The sequence below is a fragment of the Telopea speciosissima genome, chromosome 5, assembly GCF_018873765.1.
Source record: "Telopea speciosissima isolate NSW1024214 ecotype Mountain lineage chromosome 5, Tspe_v1, whole genome shotgun sequence".
NCBI lineage: Eukaryota > Viridiplantae > Streptophyta > Magnoliopsida > Proteales > Proteaceae > Telopea > Telopea speciosissima.
Window position 1 is genome coordinate 50,908,902 of NC_057920.1, and position 14,065 is coordinate 50,922,966.

Here is a 14,065-nt window from a genome sequence, read left to right on the forward strand (position 1 = left end):
AAAGTAGAGATATTCCATTTCTGAAGGGAGATCCTACAAGAGCTCAAAATCTGTAGGAGAGCATTGGCAGGGCCATTAGGAATGGTAGCAGTCCACGAATCCCTAACCACCCAGTCACAATCTGAGTGTTTCAGCCACATGGACTCAAAACGAAAGGGGTGAAGACCAGGGCTGGGTTTGCCGTTAGTATCCACAATAAGGGGTGTATGATCAGACCCACCAGCTGCCTGGGTAAGCACAATAGCCTTAGTAAAGGTAGTCCTCCACGCGGCATTGGCAAGGGCCCTATCAAGTCGGATTCTAATATTTGCCACCCTCGCTCTCTTGTTGCACTAGGTATAAATTGGACCTTGCGCTCCAAGGTCCACAAGGCCACAAACTTCCACCATTTCATGAAATTGAAGGATATCTCTGGCCCCTTTCCTATTACGTCCATCCTTTTCCTTCTAAGAGAGGTAGGAATTGAAGTCCCCAACACAGATCCATTTATCAATCTTCCCATTCCCAATTTTATAATTGAGTCCCAAACTTGCTGCCGCTTTGCTCGGATAGGATCCCCATAAATACATGTAAGGAAGAAAGCCAGGCCGAACTCCGAAGAGATGGAGCAGTCAATAAAATGATTTGAAGACGATAGAATAGAAACTTTCATTGAGTTTTTCCATAAAATAGCCAATCCACCAGAGGAACCAGAAGCCGAAATCACAAAGCAACCTGGGAAATTCACCTTTTTTTGCACACGGACCAATTTTGCCATCGACCATTAGAAATAACACATCGATGACTTGAGAAGATTGAGCAAGGCTCGAACTGTCAAAGGGCACCCCAACCCTCTACAGTTCCAGCTAAGGATTCTCATTTCTCCTCGTGGGACCATACAACGCCAGTCTCCACGGGTTCCAGCATTAAAAATTGCTCATGTTCATCTTCAGTTGAGGCCGCAGCCATTGGGACATTTCTCTGAGTGCTCCATAGTCTCTTCGGGTGACCACTTAAGGGACCAACATCATGAACAAGTTTTGGTTTTGGAAATTTACCCCGTGTGTAGGCCTGATTACGGGGGTTGCTTATGTAATTGTAATATATGTAAAGTACTATATGATGCTAATGTTTCTTTTTAGGAACTCGCCATGATAGCTTGTCATGCCTTTGCATCTCAGTAACGAGTTATATATTGAGTATCTAGGGTAAGTAAGCAAAAATAAAAGACCTAGGAATGCTAGTTTAGGCATCCAGTCAAACACCTTGTATGCATTAGAATAATAAGCTCTTCCTAAAATTATTGAGTTCCTTTACTTTAAACATAATGCAATAAAAGCCAAAAACAATTAAAAACAAAAAGAAGTTGGAATTGAAGGATGTGGCAAAATTTTGCTCAAGAATAGGTATGAGTGGGGTAATGGGTCCCCGAATGCCCCCTCCGTTATTGGGAGTGAGCAATAGGGATTCCATCAATATTCTAATTCATCCTACAATTGAGTTAGGTATTGCATAACCAGAAGGGAAAGTCTTCATAATGGAAAACCCTATAAGCAAGAATTATACATACCTATACACTATAACCTAAACCCTAAAAATATTGATAAAATATAATAATCGAATTATATGAAAATATAATGAACATAATAGAATTTAGATAAAAGAAGAACATAAATGAACACTAAAGAATAAGAAGAACAAAAATAATGACGACAATACTAATATTAATAATAATAATAATGAGAATATTTTCCTTGTATTTATAGGTTTAGGTACTTTGTCAATATGGTGACTGAGCCTTGTAATGAATTGTTCCCAAGTTACCTTAGATACTCTAGGACCCCTCATCTTGTATATTCTTGTGTGTTTAGGGAAAGAATAGGAGAGTTTTGGAAAAGAGGATAATGTCTTTGGTCGGTTTAGAATACTGTCTGACCCGAAACAAGTCAACAAAAGCCATCAACCTATAGATTGTACGATACCCAAAACAGGAAACGACTTAAGGATGTAAGTCATGATGCTGTTGAAGTAACCTCAACTGTTCGGATTGCTAGGTGCATCAATTTCGAGGACGAAATTCTTATAAGGTTGGGAGAATGTGAAACCCGGTCAAATTTCATAATAAATTTGAACTTTTGGAATCTGTGTGATTTCAAGTTCTGGTTCAACTTTGCCCATACTAGCCTCTAAGTTGCGGGCCGTCTTGATTAAGAAATTCAGACCTATCTCATGACTCGTCTGTAAAGGCATTCGATCAACTACCGTGGCCTTAAATGAGTCTGAGGTGTCTAGCGGAAGACAACACATAAGCTTGGCATGCTGGATTGATGGCCTGCGAAGCCTCTCTCTGTCTTAGACCGAATCCCAGGTAAGAATTCCATTTTATATGTATGTATATTGTATTTTTAATTAATTAGTGTATTAAGGGCAGAATAGTAATTTTTATCTTGTGGGACCCGCTTTTGAGCTACTGTATCAGATCTGTGGTGGATAGGCTGCAGGACCTCCCCTTAATTAAACTCAATGTAAGTATAATTTAAAATATATTTATATAACATTTTGTACGATCAAATAGGGTTAGAAGGGTATTTTAGTAAAATTGACTCTGTGGGACCCAGTTCCCCAGTGGGGAATGCTGTTCCAGATAATTACCCGTGTTCGGATGACCTTTAAAGTCGCATGATATCATTCTATGGCTGGAATAAGGTAATAAATACAAAAGAATCAATTTTAGAAATAATTTATGACCAAAAGACGGTTCTGCCCCTTAGTGGTTAAGTATCCTATATATGTATATATATATAACTTCTCTTATACTATTTACAAATCACTTTACAAAGTTAGAGAAAACTGAAAATTCGTTCCAGCTTAGGGGAGAAAGAAAGAAAGAGCAAAAGAGAAGAGAAGAGGAGAGAAATTGGGGCTGCTCTTGAAAGCTTAGCTCCCTCATCCGATTTTGAACTTGAAACCTCCATTGCAAGGCTGCCATCATCCCTTCTGCTGCTGATTTCAGGTAAGCTCTGAGAATCCCTGTTGTTTCCATCTCCTCCTCCTCTAAATTTGATCTAATTTCAGCCTAGACTATGCCTAAATAGATTTCTGCCATTAAAGCTTTTAATCCAAGCTTAAACAGTGGAAGTTCCACTTAATTTCTTACTGTTTAGTGCTGTTTAGGTTCAGCTATGCCTGAATCTTCATGGTTGTACCTCTAATCAGCCCAGTTGCTATTTCAAATGGCAAACCATAAACCCTAAGTCAACTAATTTAGGTTTAAATTATGAAATCCCTAAATTAGGAAGCCAAATATGAAATTGGAGCCCCAAATAGACTGACCCACCTTGAATTGGTGCTAAATTATCAAATTAGGGCCTTGCATGCAAGGATCCATGCAATTGGAGCAAAACCCCCAAATTCGGACACTGACCCGGATGTTGTTGCAGGCCCAGGGGCGGTTGACCGGCTCCCCGGAAGTCTGCATCCGGCTCCCCCATTTTTGTGCTCTTATGACCTAGACCCCTTGGGACTTGACCTTAGACCATCCCAGAACCTATTGCATGGTGTTTGGTATGTTGTTTAGGGCTGTTTCTACTGTTTTCTAGTCGGTTTGTTGGATTGTTGGTGGGTAACTGACCTAAAATTCCTTCTATAACTAATCTATAATATTCTTGTCTCATATTTAGGACTGTCTTGGTCTGTTCTTACCTGCCTATTGGAGTTTATTCACCTAGGCTAGCTGCAACTACAGGTAAGGGGATTCGACCTTAATTTCTTACGTGTTTATCACGTTAATTTCAATTTTATGCTGAATGCCATGCTCATGCATCATTACCTCTATACCTGGAGCATGTAGTTTTCTAGCTTTTAATTTAATGCATTAGACTGCATGTAAAATAGGTTGCACAAAGACATACTGCATTGCATTTGTATTGATTATTTATATGATGTGAATTTATGATGATGGAATTCTGTAATTTATAACTCAGATCATGCTTGCCTCATCATGTTTAGACTGCATTGGGCTAGGTTGATATTCATTACCCAGTATTGCGCCCCTTACCAACAGGGGGAAAGGTGTTGGACAACCTGTGGCAGAGATCGATGTGTTAGTTCCGGGATGCCATCTTATGTCCCATGTTAGCGGGTCCCTAATTCCGCTGTGGGAATAGCAGTCTAGCTCACCGACCTTGATGGGGGAAGATCTTCGGGGATTGATCAACATGGATTAAGTGAAGAAATATTTTGTCTGAACTCCTTGATCAACTTGAACTACGTCTGACCTGATTCCTCTCAAGGATACGTAGGCAACTCGGCGTGTTCGGGTGCGGTCTAAAAAATAAAAGAAATAATAATAAAAAAAGAGGGTATTGTGTTAGTCCACTCCGTAACTCTGCCAACTGGCGTCCCCTATAATTATGGTAAAACTCGCCATTTGGCCTTCAAAATTCATTCTTTGGACTTAAAGTATGCCTAGGGTATTAAGTCTGGCTATTAGCTAAAGACTTATTAATGTCCAGGGTACTAATAGGATCCTTGAGGTATTATGCGAGGACCAAAGAAAGAAGGGCTAGATAAACATTTACGTCAATGGACCCTCCGTATGCATATGGATGGTCCTACACTCGGACGATCTCAATTTGCCGATACTTGAGAGAATCGGATGTTTCAAGCTCCATCACAATTTACTCGAAACGTATCAAGATGTTGGGATCCTCAATTGCATGTCTTCCATTTTGGAGAGGTCGAATAAACCCGACTATTGAAGAATTTCGGGCCTGCATGTTGGCACCTCCGCAAGGAAAATTGTTCCTCCCGATCATACAGGGAGAGCAACTCTTCAAAACTCTGGAAGATTTCTTCATTATGGACAAAAAAGGGATGGAATGGATTCTTAACTACGACAAGGTGGATGCACTAAAAGTAGTGAGAATCTTTAGCAACAACAGAGTGAAGAAGAAAATTGGGTCCACTGCAGAAAGCGAGCATACCTTTTTTGTATGATTGGGAAATACCCCCCAACAACCCCAGGGAAGGGCATGCCTCCAATGATTGCAGAAGTTGTTATACAAATAGAGGGAGGATATGACATCGTTCCCATAGTTTTGGCAAAGACTTTCAAAGGATTTGATATCATGTACCAATCCCAAAAATATGGAACAGATTTCTTCCATGGATCTCCAGCTGTTTTCCAAATGTGGCTGATGGAGAAGTTAAGTTTGGTGGAGCCAATTCCGTGTCCTCACCTCTGGCCTATGCACTATCAAGTAAGAAGAGAAACACGGGAATTTTGCAAGATCCAAGATTGGAAAGAATACTTGGATAAAAGGACTACGCAGGAGATCCAATGGGATTGCCATTGGATGAAGACTGAGGTGGAACCACCAGAAACACCTGGGTGCAACTACGTGAGATTCATGGGTTTGACTCACCAGTTTCTATATTCCCTCCTAGGCATCCCCAAAGCAAGAACAACCTAAGTTGAAGAATTTCAGGGCTCCAGAGGTTTTGACTCAAGAAGTAGTGATTCTGTTATCAGAAATATAGAGGAAAAATATTGTAAACAAGTGATATCAAATTGATGATTGTTTCATCCTTTCTTTCTCCATGTAATTGAATCTATTATCAATGAAATTTATGCTTCTATAGAAAAAAGAAATCATTTTAGTATCATTGTACAAATGTATATACATCAACAAAAAATAAAAAAATAAAGAAACATAATACATATTAAAAAAACACAAAAATTGTGTACGATTATATATACACAAAACCAAAAAAATAGATCACCCAGAGAGATAATCCTCCACCGAGAGGCTCGCCCTAGTACCTACGGTGCCATCTCGGTCCAGTCGAAGACCCTCGATCTCGGCTCAAGCACGAGCTAACTCAGTCTGGTATCTCTCATAGTCAAGTCGATGCCTCTTAGACTAAGTCTGGTGGAACGTAGCCTCATCCCTCTGAGAAAGGAAAGAAATAAACAATGAGCCAAAAAAAAAAACAAACAAAAGGGGGGAGGTGCATAGATATAAGGGGAGAAACTCACCCAATGGCGTATCAAGTCCCCTTTGGAGATGATGACCTCGTCCAAGGTGGCCAACATACGTCGCATGCCTGCATACCGATCTGCGATCACCTAGAAAGAAGAGAAGAAAGACAAGAAGTGAGGATTTTCGCTTTACAAACATAAATAAACACAAAAAAGGAAAATAAAAGAAATTTGCTTACCCCATCATACGGGATAGGGATGCCTAGGTCGCAGTCCGGTAAGCTGGGCGGTCTCAACTCAATGTCCGACCTACCCAGATCGGTAGGTCTGACGAACCACGGACGGTAGCAGGGGATGTAGTCATCCATACCAGCCATCCGCATAGGAGGGACTCCACCAGAAGTCTCCGCATCAGTATCTACCCCCGCCGTCCAAGAGGTATGAGAAGATTGATCGGTACCAAAGCTCCCGGGAATGAGAGGGTGGACAGGGTACTGTGAAAGAATAAGAAATGGTTAGCACAGTTCAATAAATTTCTTGGTTAGTTGACAGAAAGTAATGAAATCTTACCCAAGGGCCCTCCGGAGTCAGAGGGACGCAGACAGTCTCTCGGAAGAGAAATGCAGGGTAGTGCATGCGAGTTGGAGGGAGACAGGGGATGAGTCTCTCCTCGGACCACAACAGGGATACCCGCTCTCCCAGATAGAAGGAGAATCCCCACGGGCCCTCGAAGAGGATCCATCAGGAACAGAGAGCGGATACCCAAGCAAATAGGACTGGCTCAGGGAGGTACTCCAGAAGATAGGGGCGAAGGGAGACCTGCCAAACAAAAAATATGTTGATAAGTAAAGAGAATGTGAAATCAAGATTAGGAATAAAAGAAAGTGGTTTTGAACTTACATCCTTGAGCCACAGCTCATTCAGGAGACCCCAAACAAAAGGAAGATCCTTGTGGCGGCCGCTCTTTAGAAGGTTTCCCTCGGACCATCGCTGGGCCCTAGGGAAAGTGATGCCCTGGTCCTCTCCCCCCTTAAAGAAGGGAGCCCAGAAACTCAGGACCTCGTAGCTCCATGTCTGTAGGAGAACAAAAGAAGTTAGTAAGTTTAGATAGTAATAAACTTTTTAATTACTTAAAAGAAAAAAAAAAAAAGAAAAAGGAGAGAGCAAGAGAGACTTACCCAGATGACATAGGAGCACCCAATGAGGTTCGAAGAACCTAGGACTAGAAAGTCCATCATGTAGAGGAGGTGGGCATAAGCCGAACCTCCCCAGTCGAACTCTGCCATGAGGTCGCAGTCCTCGAAGAATCGGCAGAAGGCGAGGTCGGCTGTCACGGTCCTGATCATGTCGCTGAACACGACCTCGGCCAGCAGGTAGTGGAGGAAGCACTGGGCCATCTAATCGTTCTCCTCAGAGGGTGACTAATCTGTCACCCCCTTCTCCTTCCAGAACTGCCTCATAGTGGCAGTAGGAAGACCCCTCTAAGTGACGAGAATCCCCGTCATGCTCCTCCAATAGTCAAGGCGGTCCTCCTGGTCCACCGGTGCTAGTGCCACGGGCATCCCTCCAAAGGGAAGCCCCGTGATCATATAGAAGTCGAGAGGTGCGATGGTCACCTCTCCTAGTGGGAGATGGAAAGTATGGGTGCTCGACTACCACCTCTCCACTAGAGCATGAACTGTCAGGCTATCTAGCTCTCGGACGGGGCAGGCAGCGATGTGCCCCAATCCAGTCCATCTCACCTGGGACAGCACCTCCGAGCAGAGCTCTCTGTACCACTCTCTCACTCTCTTCATGCCACAATACTTCTTCGACATCGGAATGGTCTTACCCTACAAAAAACATAAGAAAGAAAATTTTGATTAGATTCGACTAAATAAATAAATAAAATAAACAACAAACACAAGAATATAGGTCTAAACATGACTGAGTCAGAAATCAGATGGCTTTATCTCGATCTACGTGCCAAAAGATATCCGATTTGGTATCTAATGGCCTTGCCTTGGTTTCCATGCCGAAAGATGACTGATTTGGCATCTGACGGCTTTATCTTGATTTATGTGCCTAAAAATGCCTAAGTCAGTGTTTTAGGGTTTTGCCTCGATATGCATGCCAAAAAGGTATCTGGTTTGGTATCTAATGGCTTCACCTCAATTTACGCATCGAAAGATGACCGATTTGGTATCTGACGGCTTTGTCTCAATTCACGTGCCAAAAAAATGCCTGAGTCGGTATTTTAGGGCCTCGCCTCGGTTTCCATGCCAAAAGATGATATCTGACGGCTTTGTCTCAATTTGCATGCCTAAAAATGCCTAAGTCGGTTTTTAGGGCCTCGCCTCGATTTTTGCATCTAAAGATGACCGATTTGATATCTGACATTTTTGTCTCAATTCGTGTGCCTAAAATTACCTAAGTCGGTATTTCAGGGCCTCGCCTCGATTTCCATGTCGAAAGATGATCGATTTGGTATCTGACGGCTTCGCCTTAATTCGTGTGCCTAAAAATGCCTAAGTCAGTATTTTAGGGTCCGCCTCTGTTTCCTCACCGAAAGACGATCGATTTGGTATCTGATGGCTTTATCTCGATTCGTGTGCCTAAAAATGCCTAAATCGATATTTTGGATCCTACCTCGGTTTACGCATTGAAAGATGACCGGTTTGGTATCTGACGGCCTTGTCCCACTTTGCGTACCTAAAAATGCCTAAGTCAGTGTTTTAGGATGTCACCTCGATTTATGCACCAAAATATATCCAGTTTGGTATCTAATGGTTTCACCTCGATTTTACGCACCGAAAGATGATCGGTTTAGTATCTGACAGCTTTGCCTCAATTCACGTGCCTAAAAATGCTTAAGTCTGTATTTTAAGGTCCTACCTCGGTTTCCATGTCGAAAGATGACCAGTTTGGTATCAGATGGCTTTGTCTTGATTCACGTGCCTAAAAATGAATAAGTTATTTTTTTAGGGTGTCACCTCGATTTATGCACCAAAAGATATCTGGTTTGGTATCTAATGGCTTCACCTCGATTTACAGACTGAAAGATGACTGATTTGGTATCTGACGGGCTTGTCTCAATTTGCATGTTTAAGTCAGTGTTTTAGGGTGTCGCCTCGATTGGTGCACCAAAAGATATCTGATTTGGTATCTAATGGCTTTGCCTCAATTTGCACGCCGAAAGATGACCGGTTTGGTATCTGACAGCCTTGTCTAACTTTGCATACCTAAAAATGCCTAGGTCGGTATTTTAAGGTTTCACTTCGATTTGCGCACTGAAAGATAGCCGATTTGGCATCTAACGACTCTGCCTCAATTTACGCACCAAAATGCCTATGATGTTTGACAAATACTACATAATTAAGTAAATGCAAAGAAATATAGGATAGGGTAAGTGCGCTTACCGCCCGTGATCGCCCCCAGATGGCACAGCAAATATGGCGGGAAGTGTCCCGCAATGTCGTGCCTGATGGATACCAGTCCGCTCGATTATCCGCATCGGTCCTACCCTATAGCGGATCATGAGAGGACTGTCGAGGACGTCTACGGAAGGCCATCTCACTCAAAAATGTAGAAAACTACAAAAAAAAAGGCAGAATTTCGGGTCAAAAAGCATAAAAAAATCAAGGGGGGACCCCCTATTTATAGGGAGGGGCAACCGTGGGGGATCTCCACGGTACCGTGACCCCGGTGTCGTGGAGCCGCGGTGCCGCCCAATCCACGGTGCCATGGAGATCCCACACGGTGCCTTGGACCAAAAAAAAAATTTATATATGCAACCTTTTGAAAATCATCGGAATGATGTTTCAGCGCGATTAATCTCATGATTTCTCCTTTGTGGTTTAACAAAGAGTTTTTAGCCGTCAGATCTCTCCGAGGATTATCGGAAGGTTTTCGTTATGATCATGCGATGTTTTCCTTTATGGTTTAACAAAGGATTTTAATCGCTTAACCAATTTCTTCAAGGTTTATCGAGAAATTCTACTGCCTGTTTTCCTTTGCAACTCTGCCACCCTTAATCAAGGTATCAACAGTATATGCTCCTGCTGGCACAGGCCTCGGCTAAAGAGGGGCAAACTGTAGACACTGAAATTTTGTCACCACCTTTGGCGATGATGACGACGGGACATGGACGATGGACGTCGCACCCTTTTTCCTTCTTAAAACCCAAAAGACCAAGCCCATGGGCCCAGAAACCCAAAAAATGGCCCATTTGGGCCCAAAAGGTGAGATGAGGGGGACCACACTGTCCATGGCACCGTGGACAGTGTCACACGACCCTGTGGAGGTCCCCCATGACAATGGTGTACGGAGCCACGCCGCCGCAGAGGTTTACGGGCTGACATCATCCATGACGCCATGGAAAAGTCCCCCATGGTGCCGTGGTTATCCTCCACGACGTCGTGGAGGACCTATCCAGGTCAGAGGTGTGGGACACCCCCTGTAAATAGGAGGGTCCCCCTCCCCTCATTCATGGATTTTCAGGGTAGGGAGACCCTCCTAGTGTGAGATACACCCCCTTAGCCCTGATTTTCTCTTGAGAGTGTCCGTTAAAGTGAGGTTCCCGAGCGTGGGTAGATCCTTTGATTACCCGTTCGATAGGAGAGCGATTCCATTCCTTCGAGCCTGTTATCGAGTCTATGTATGGATAACAAGAATCCCTTATTACAGCCATTATTCTGTCCATTTGCAAATAACAAAAAGCTATCCAAAATAGTCGTTACTGTATTCGAAGAAGCCGATGTTGGTCCATTCGTCCGTCTCCGTTGAGCCAAGGGATTACCAAGATCTGAGGTGTCAAACCCTGCTCCTGACTGGTTGGATTTTTTATTGAAGGGCAGGAACCCCTGTCCAGGCAACCAGGATCACTGTGGAGCATCACACCACTCAATGAGATCAATGAGAATACTTTGAACAGGTTTCCCTATATACCTGTCAGAAGATGGATAGCAGACCCTTGCAACTATGCAGCTCACAGCCTGATGTATGACTTGGATCCCATGTAATCTCTCTCCTCCCAAAATAGTGGGACCCACCTATGTGAAAAGTGTGTAAAATCTCCTATTTGGCATGTGGGGACAATACCCTGACTTAGGGTCAAACCCTGTGCAAGCCCCATTGAATTTCAGCTTGCTGGAATTCTCTGGGCGATGGCACTGGCCGATGCAGCAAGGCCCAGAGACATCGCCCAATGACTAATTTTAAATATTTTGATGGACTTTATTTGTGGGGACCACCCAATATGAACATGGGCACCCTCCACTGATAGAGGGAAGTCTAAGGGACCACCTCATGCCTTTGTTCACTGTGGACCACACCAGTGTGCCCAGAATAAGTCAGAATCAGTTTAAAAACTGATTTTTTAAAAAGGGACTTATTGACTAAACAAGCCTTAGTTGGGGTTGGGTCTATAAATAGGTAGGTTTGAGCTCATTTAGAGCTCTTATTTCCTGTTGAAACTGAGAGGAGAGAAAGAAAAGGAAAAGGAGAAAAAGAAGAAGAAGAAGAAGAAGGGTTGCTGCCACCACCCATCTAGGCTGGAAACCGAGCCCTCCCTGGCTCTGTGCAGGTATAAGAACACCCTCTATGCCTGCTATTTCTATTTCCCTCTCTATATTCCCTGTGTTTTGCTTCCTAGGCAGCCCAAACTAGCTAGGGTTTGCCCAGATCTAATCCAGATCAACCATGCAGACCTTGTGCATGGAGGATCTGAGATTTTTATAGAAAAATAAAAGGCTGTTATGCTGTTCTTGAGGCCAAAACCTGGCTGTGCCCACCTGCACTGCCAGTTGACCCTGTTGCCCTATGGATTGGAACCCTGGGCATGAGCTAGTGCAAAGACCAAACCCTAGGTGTTTGCAACCATGAAACCTTGTTTAGCATCCATTTCCAGCCTTGCATGTGGCTGAAATCAGATTCCCAAGCTTGACAAAACCCTGTGATACTATTCACTGGGCTGTCTGGGCAGCCTCTGGCAGCCTTATAGTGGATCTGATGGAGGATCCAATTGGACCAATAGGTGGGCCATCTCTGGGTCTACCAAACCCCCCTGACATGCAGAGGATCAAGATTAAGCTCAGCCCATAAGGCCCCACCATGGAAACTCAGCCCATATCGATTCTACAGCCACTGGGCGATGCAGACATCGCCCAGAGCCAACTCCCAGTGAAGGGAAATTGGCTAGATTGATGGACAGACTTGGGGGATCTCACCCTTTGACCCCTGGACATTGTGGGAAGGCTGGAAAATTACCAAAAAGCCCTTCCTCACATCTGTCCTTAATTGGAGATGCTTTGGAACCATAGTGGGCCCCGCAGGTGGAAGAAACCCTGCTGTGCTTGGTTCTACAGCACAGACAAGCTGTGGACAGCACTGTGGACCTGATCTAACCTAGGGTCAGGTACAACCATTGAAATGACCCTTTTACCCTTTGAGCCACTGCCATTGGTTGATGCACCGGGACATGACCTAAGGCCCAGTGTAAGGCCAATGATCCCAAGTGAGAACTAACTGAACCCCGGGTCAACCCAGTAAGTTTAGGGTAACCCTAGGACTTCTAGTGATAGACCGACAACTTAACATGACAACTTTTGATTTACATGTAGAACTTGATCCCGTGCTCGAGGACCACTATCAAACTGCTGTCGGAACTGAGTTTGCAACTAAGGTCTTAGAACCCAACTCAGGTGAGTGAATAATTCTATCATATGTGTAAATGTAATCATGATCTGATGCCAGCTAATAAGAATTGAATATAATTGTTGTGTTCACTACATAATGACTGTCTGTTGATCAACACTGTGAATTCTTCTATGATGATTGTGACTGTTAGACTAGATGTCGTAGTCGGCTTGGAAATGAGGCCCGTGGTAGCCCATAGTATGGGATGCGGTTGAAACCACCTGACTCATACGATGCCATATAGACATGGGGCTAGAGTTTCATCACCTGTGCTACGCACCCTTGCCAACAGGGATTAAGGTGTTGGATGCCTGTGGGGCGACCATCAGAAAATGAGAAAAGAGAAAAAAAAAAAAAAAAAAAAGAAGAAGAAATGAATAGAACACCGGAATGGTGATATTGAGCTATATGCAGGGCTATAAGCCAGAAAAGAAAAGAAAAGAGAAAAGAAATGGATTGTCCCACGGGTTAATCATAGAGGGCTGGTCGAGCTGACCTTGGTGACTGGTGCGAGAGCTGACTGGTCCTCTCCGACAACTCAATGGGTGTATTGTGGGAAGGGGTTAGAAGCTCGCACTAGGGATACATGTATTGGGGATTGTAGTAGCACTAAACGGACTTAGTTGTATTGTTAGGTGGCTAATAAATAATCTGGACTTGCACATCATGTAGGATCATATGAACTGTGAATTGTGATTGCATATGCATGCATGATTGATGTTATTTGCTCACGAGCTCAGTGGGGCTCACACTCTGTTGTATAATGTTTTTCTTAGATGATTTTGCAGGTGGATGCCGCTGTGGCATGGCGGACTATCTCGAGGAGGAGAGTCCTGGTTGTTACGACGATGTTGGTGTGGATCCCGATGGAGGTCATACTAATTCTGCACACATTTTTGGTGGTTGTTGATGAAGACCATTGAAGTGTGTTCATGACAGCTTTTTGGCTGGGGGACTCCTTTTGGGTTATCTGGAGTTATCCCCGTTCTGATTTGGTTGTTGTAGTTTTTACCTTTTTCTTTTTGGGGTTGAGTATGCTCGCCCTGTACATGTTTTTGTATGTAGTACTATACTTATCAGCTTTGTTTCTTTGCTTTCTTTGTGTGTGGGTTGATGGGAAATGTAAAACTTTTGTATGTATATATTATCACTGTTTCCCCGTATCGCTATGCTTCCTTTTGATTATCAAATTGTAGTTATCTGCAACACTCTAATCTTACCTATGGTAAAGAGATGGTTTAGGTTCCATGATCGTAAGCACTGCTTCTAGATCCATGGGATTTGGCGGATTGCCGTTATGCAATTCGGGTCACCTACCCAATCCTCCTAGGGGGTGGTTTGGGGTTTGACAGAGCTTGGAATCAGCGTGTGAGGCTCTTCTTACGATTATGGATTGTAGACTAGGACTAATAAGCTTTAAACAGTAAA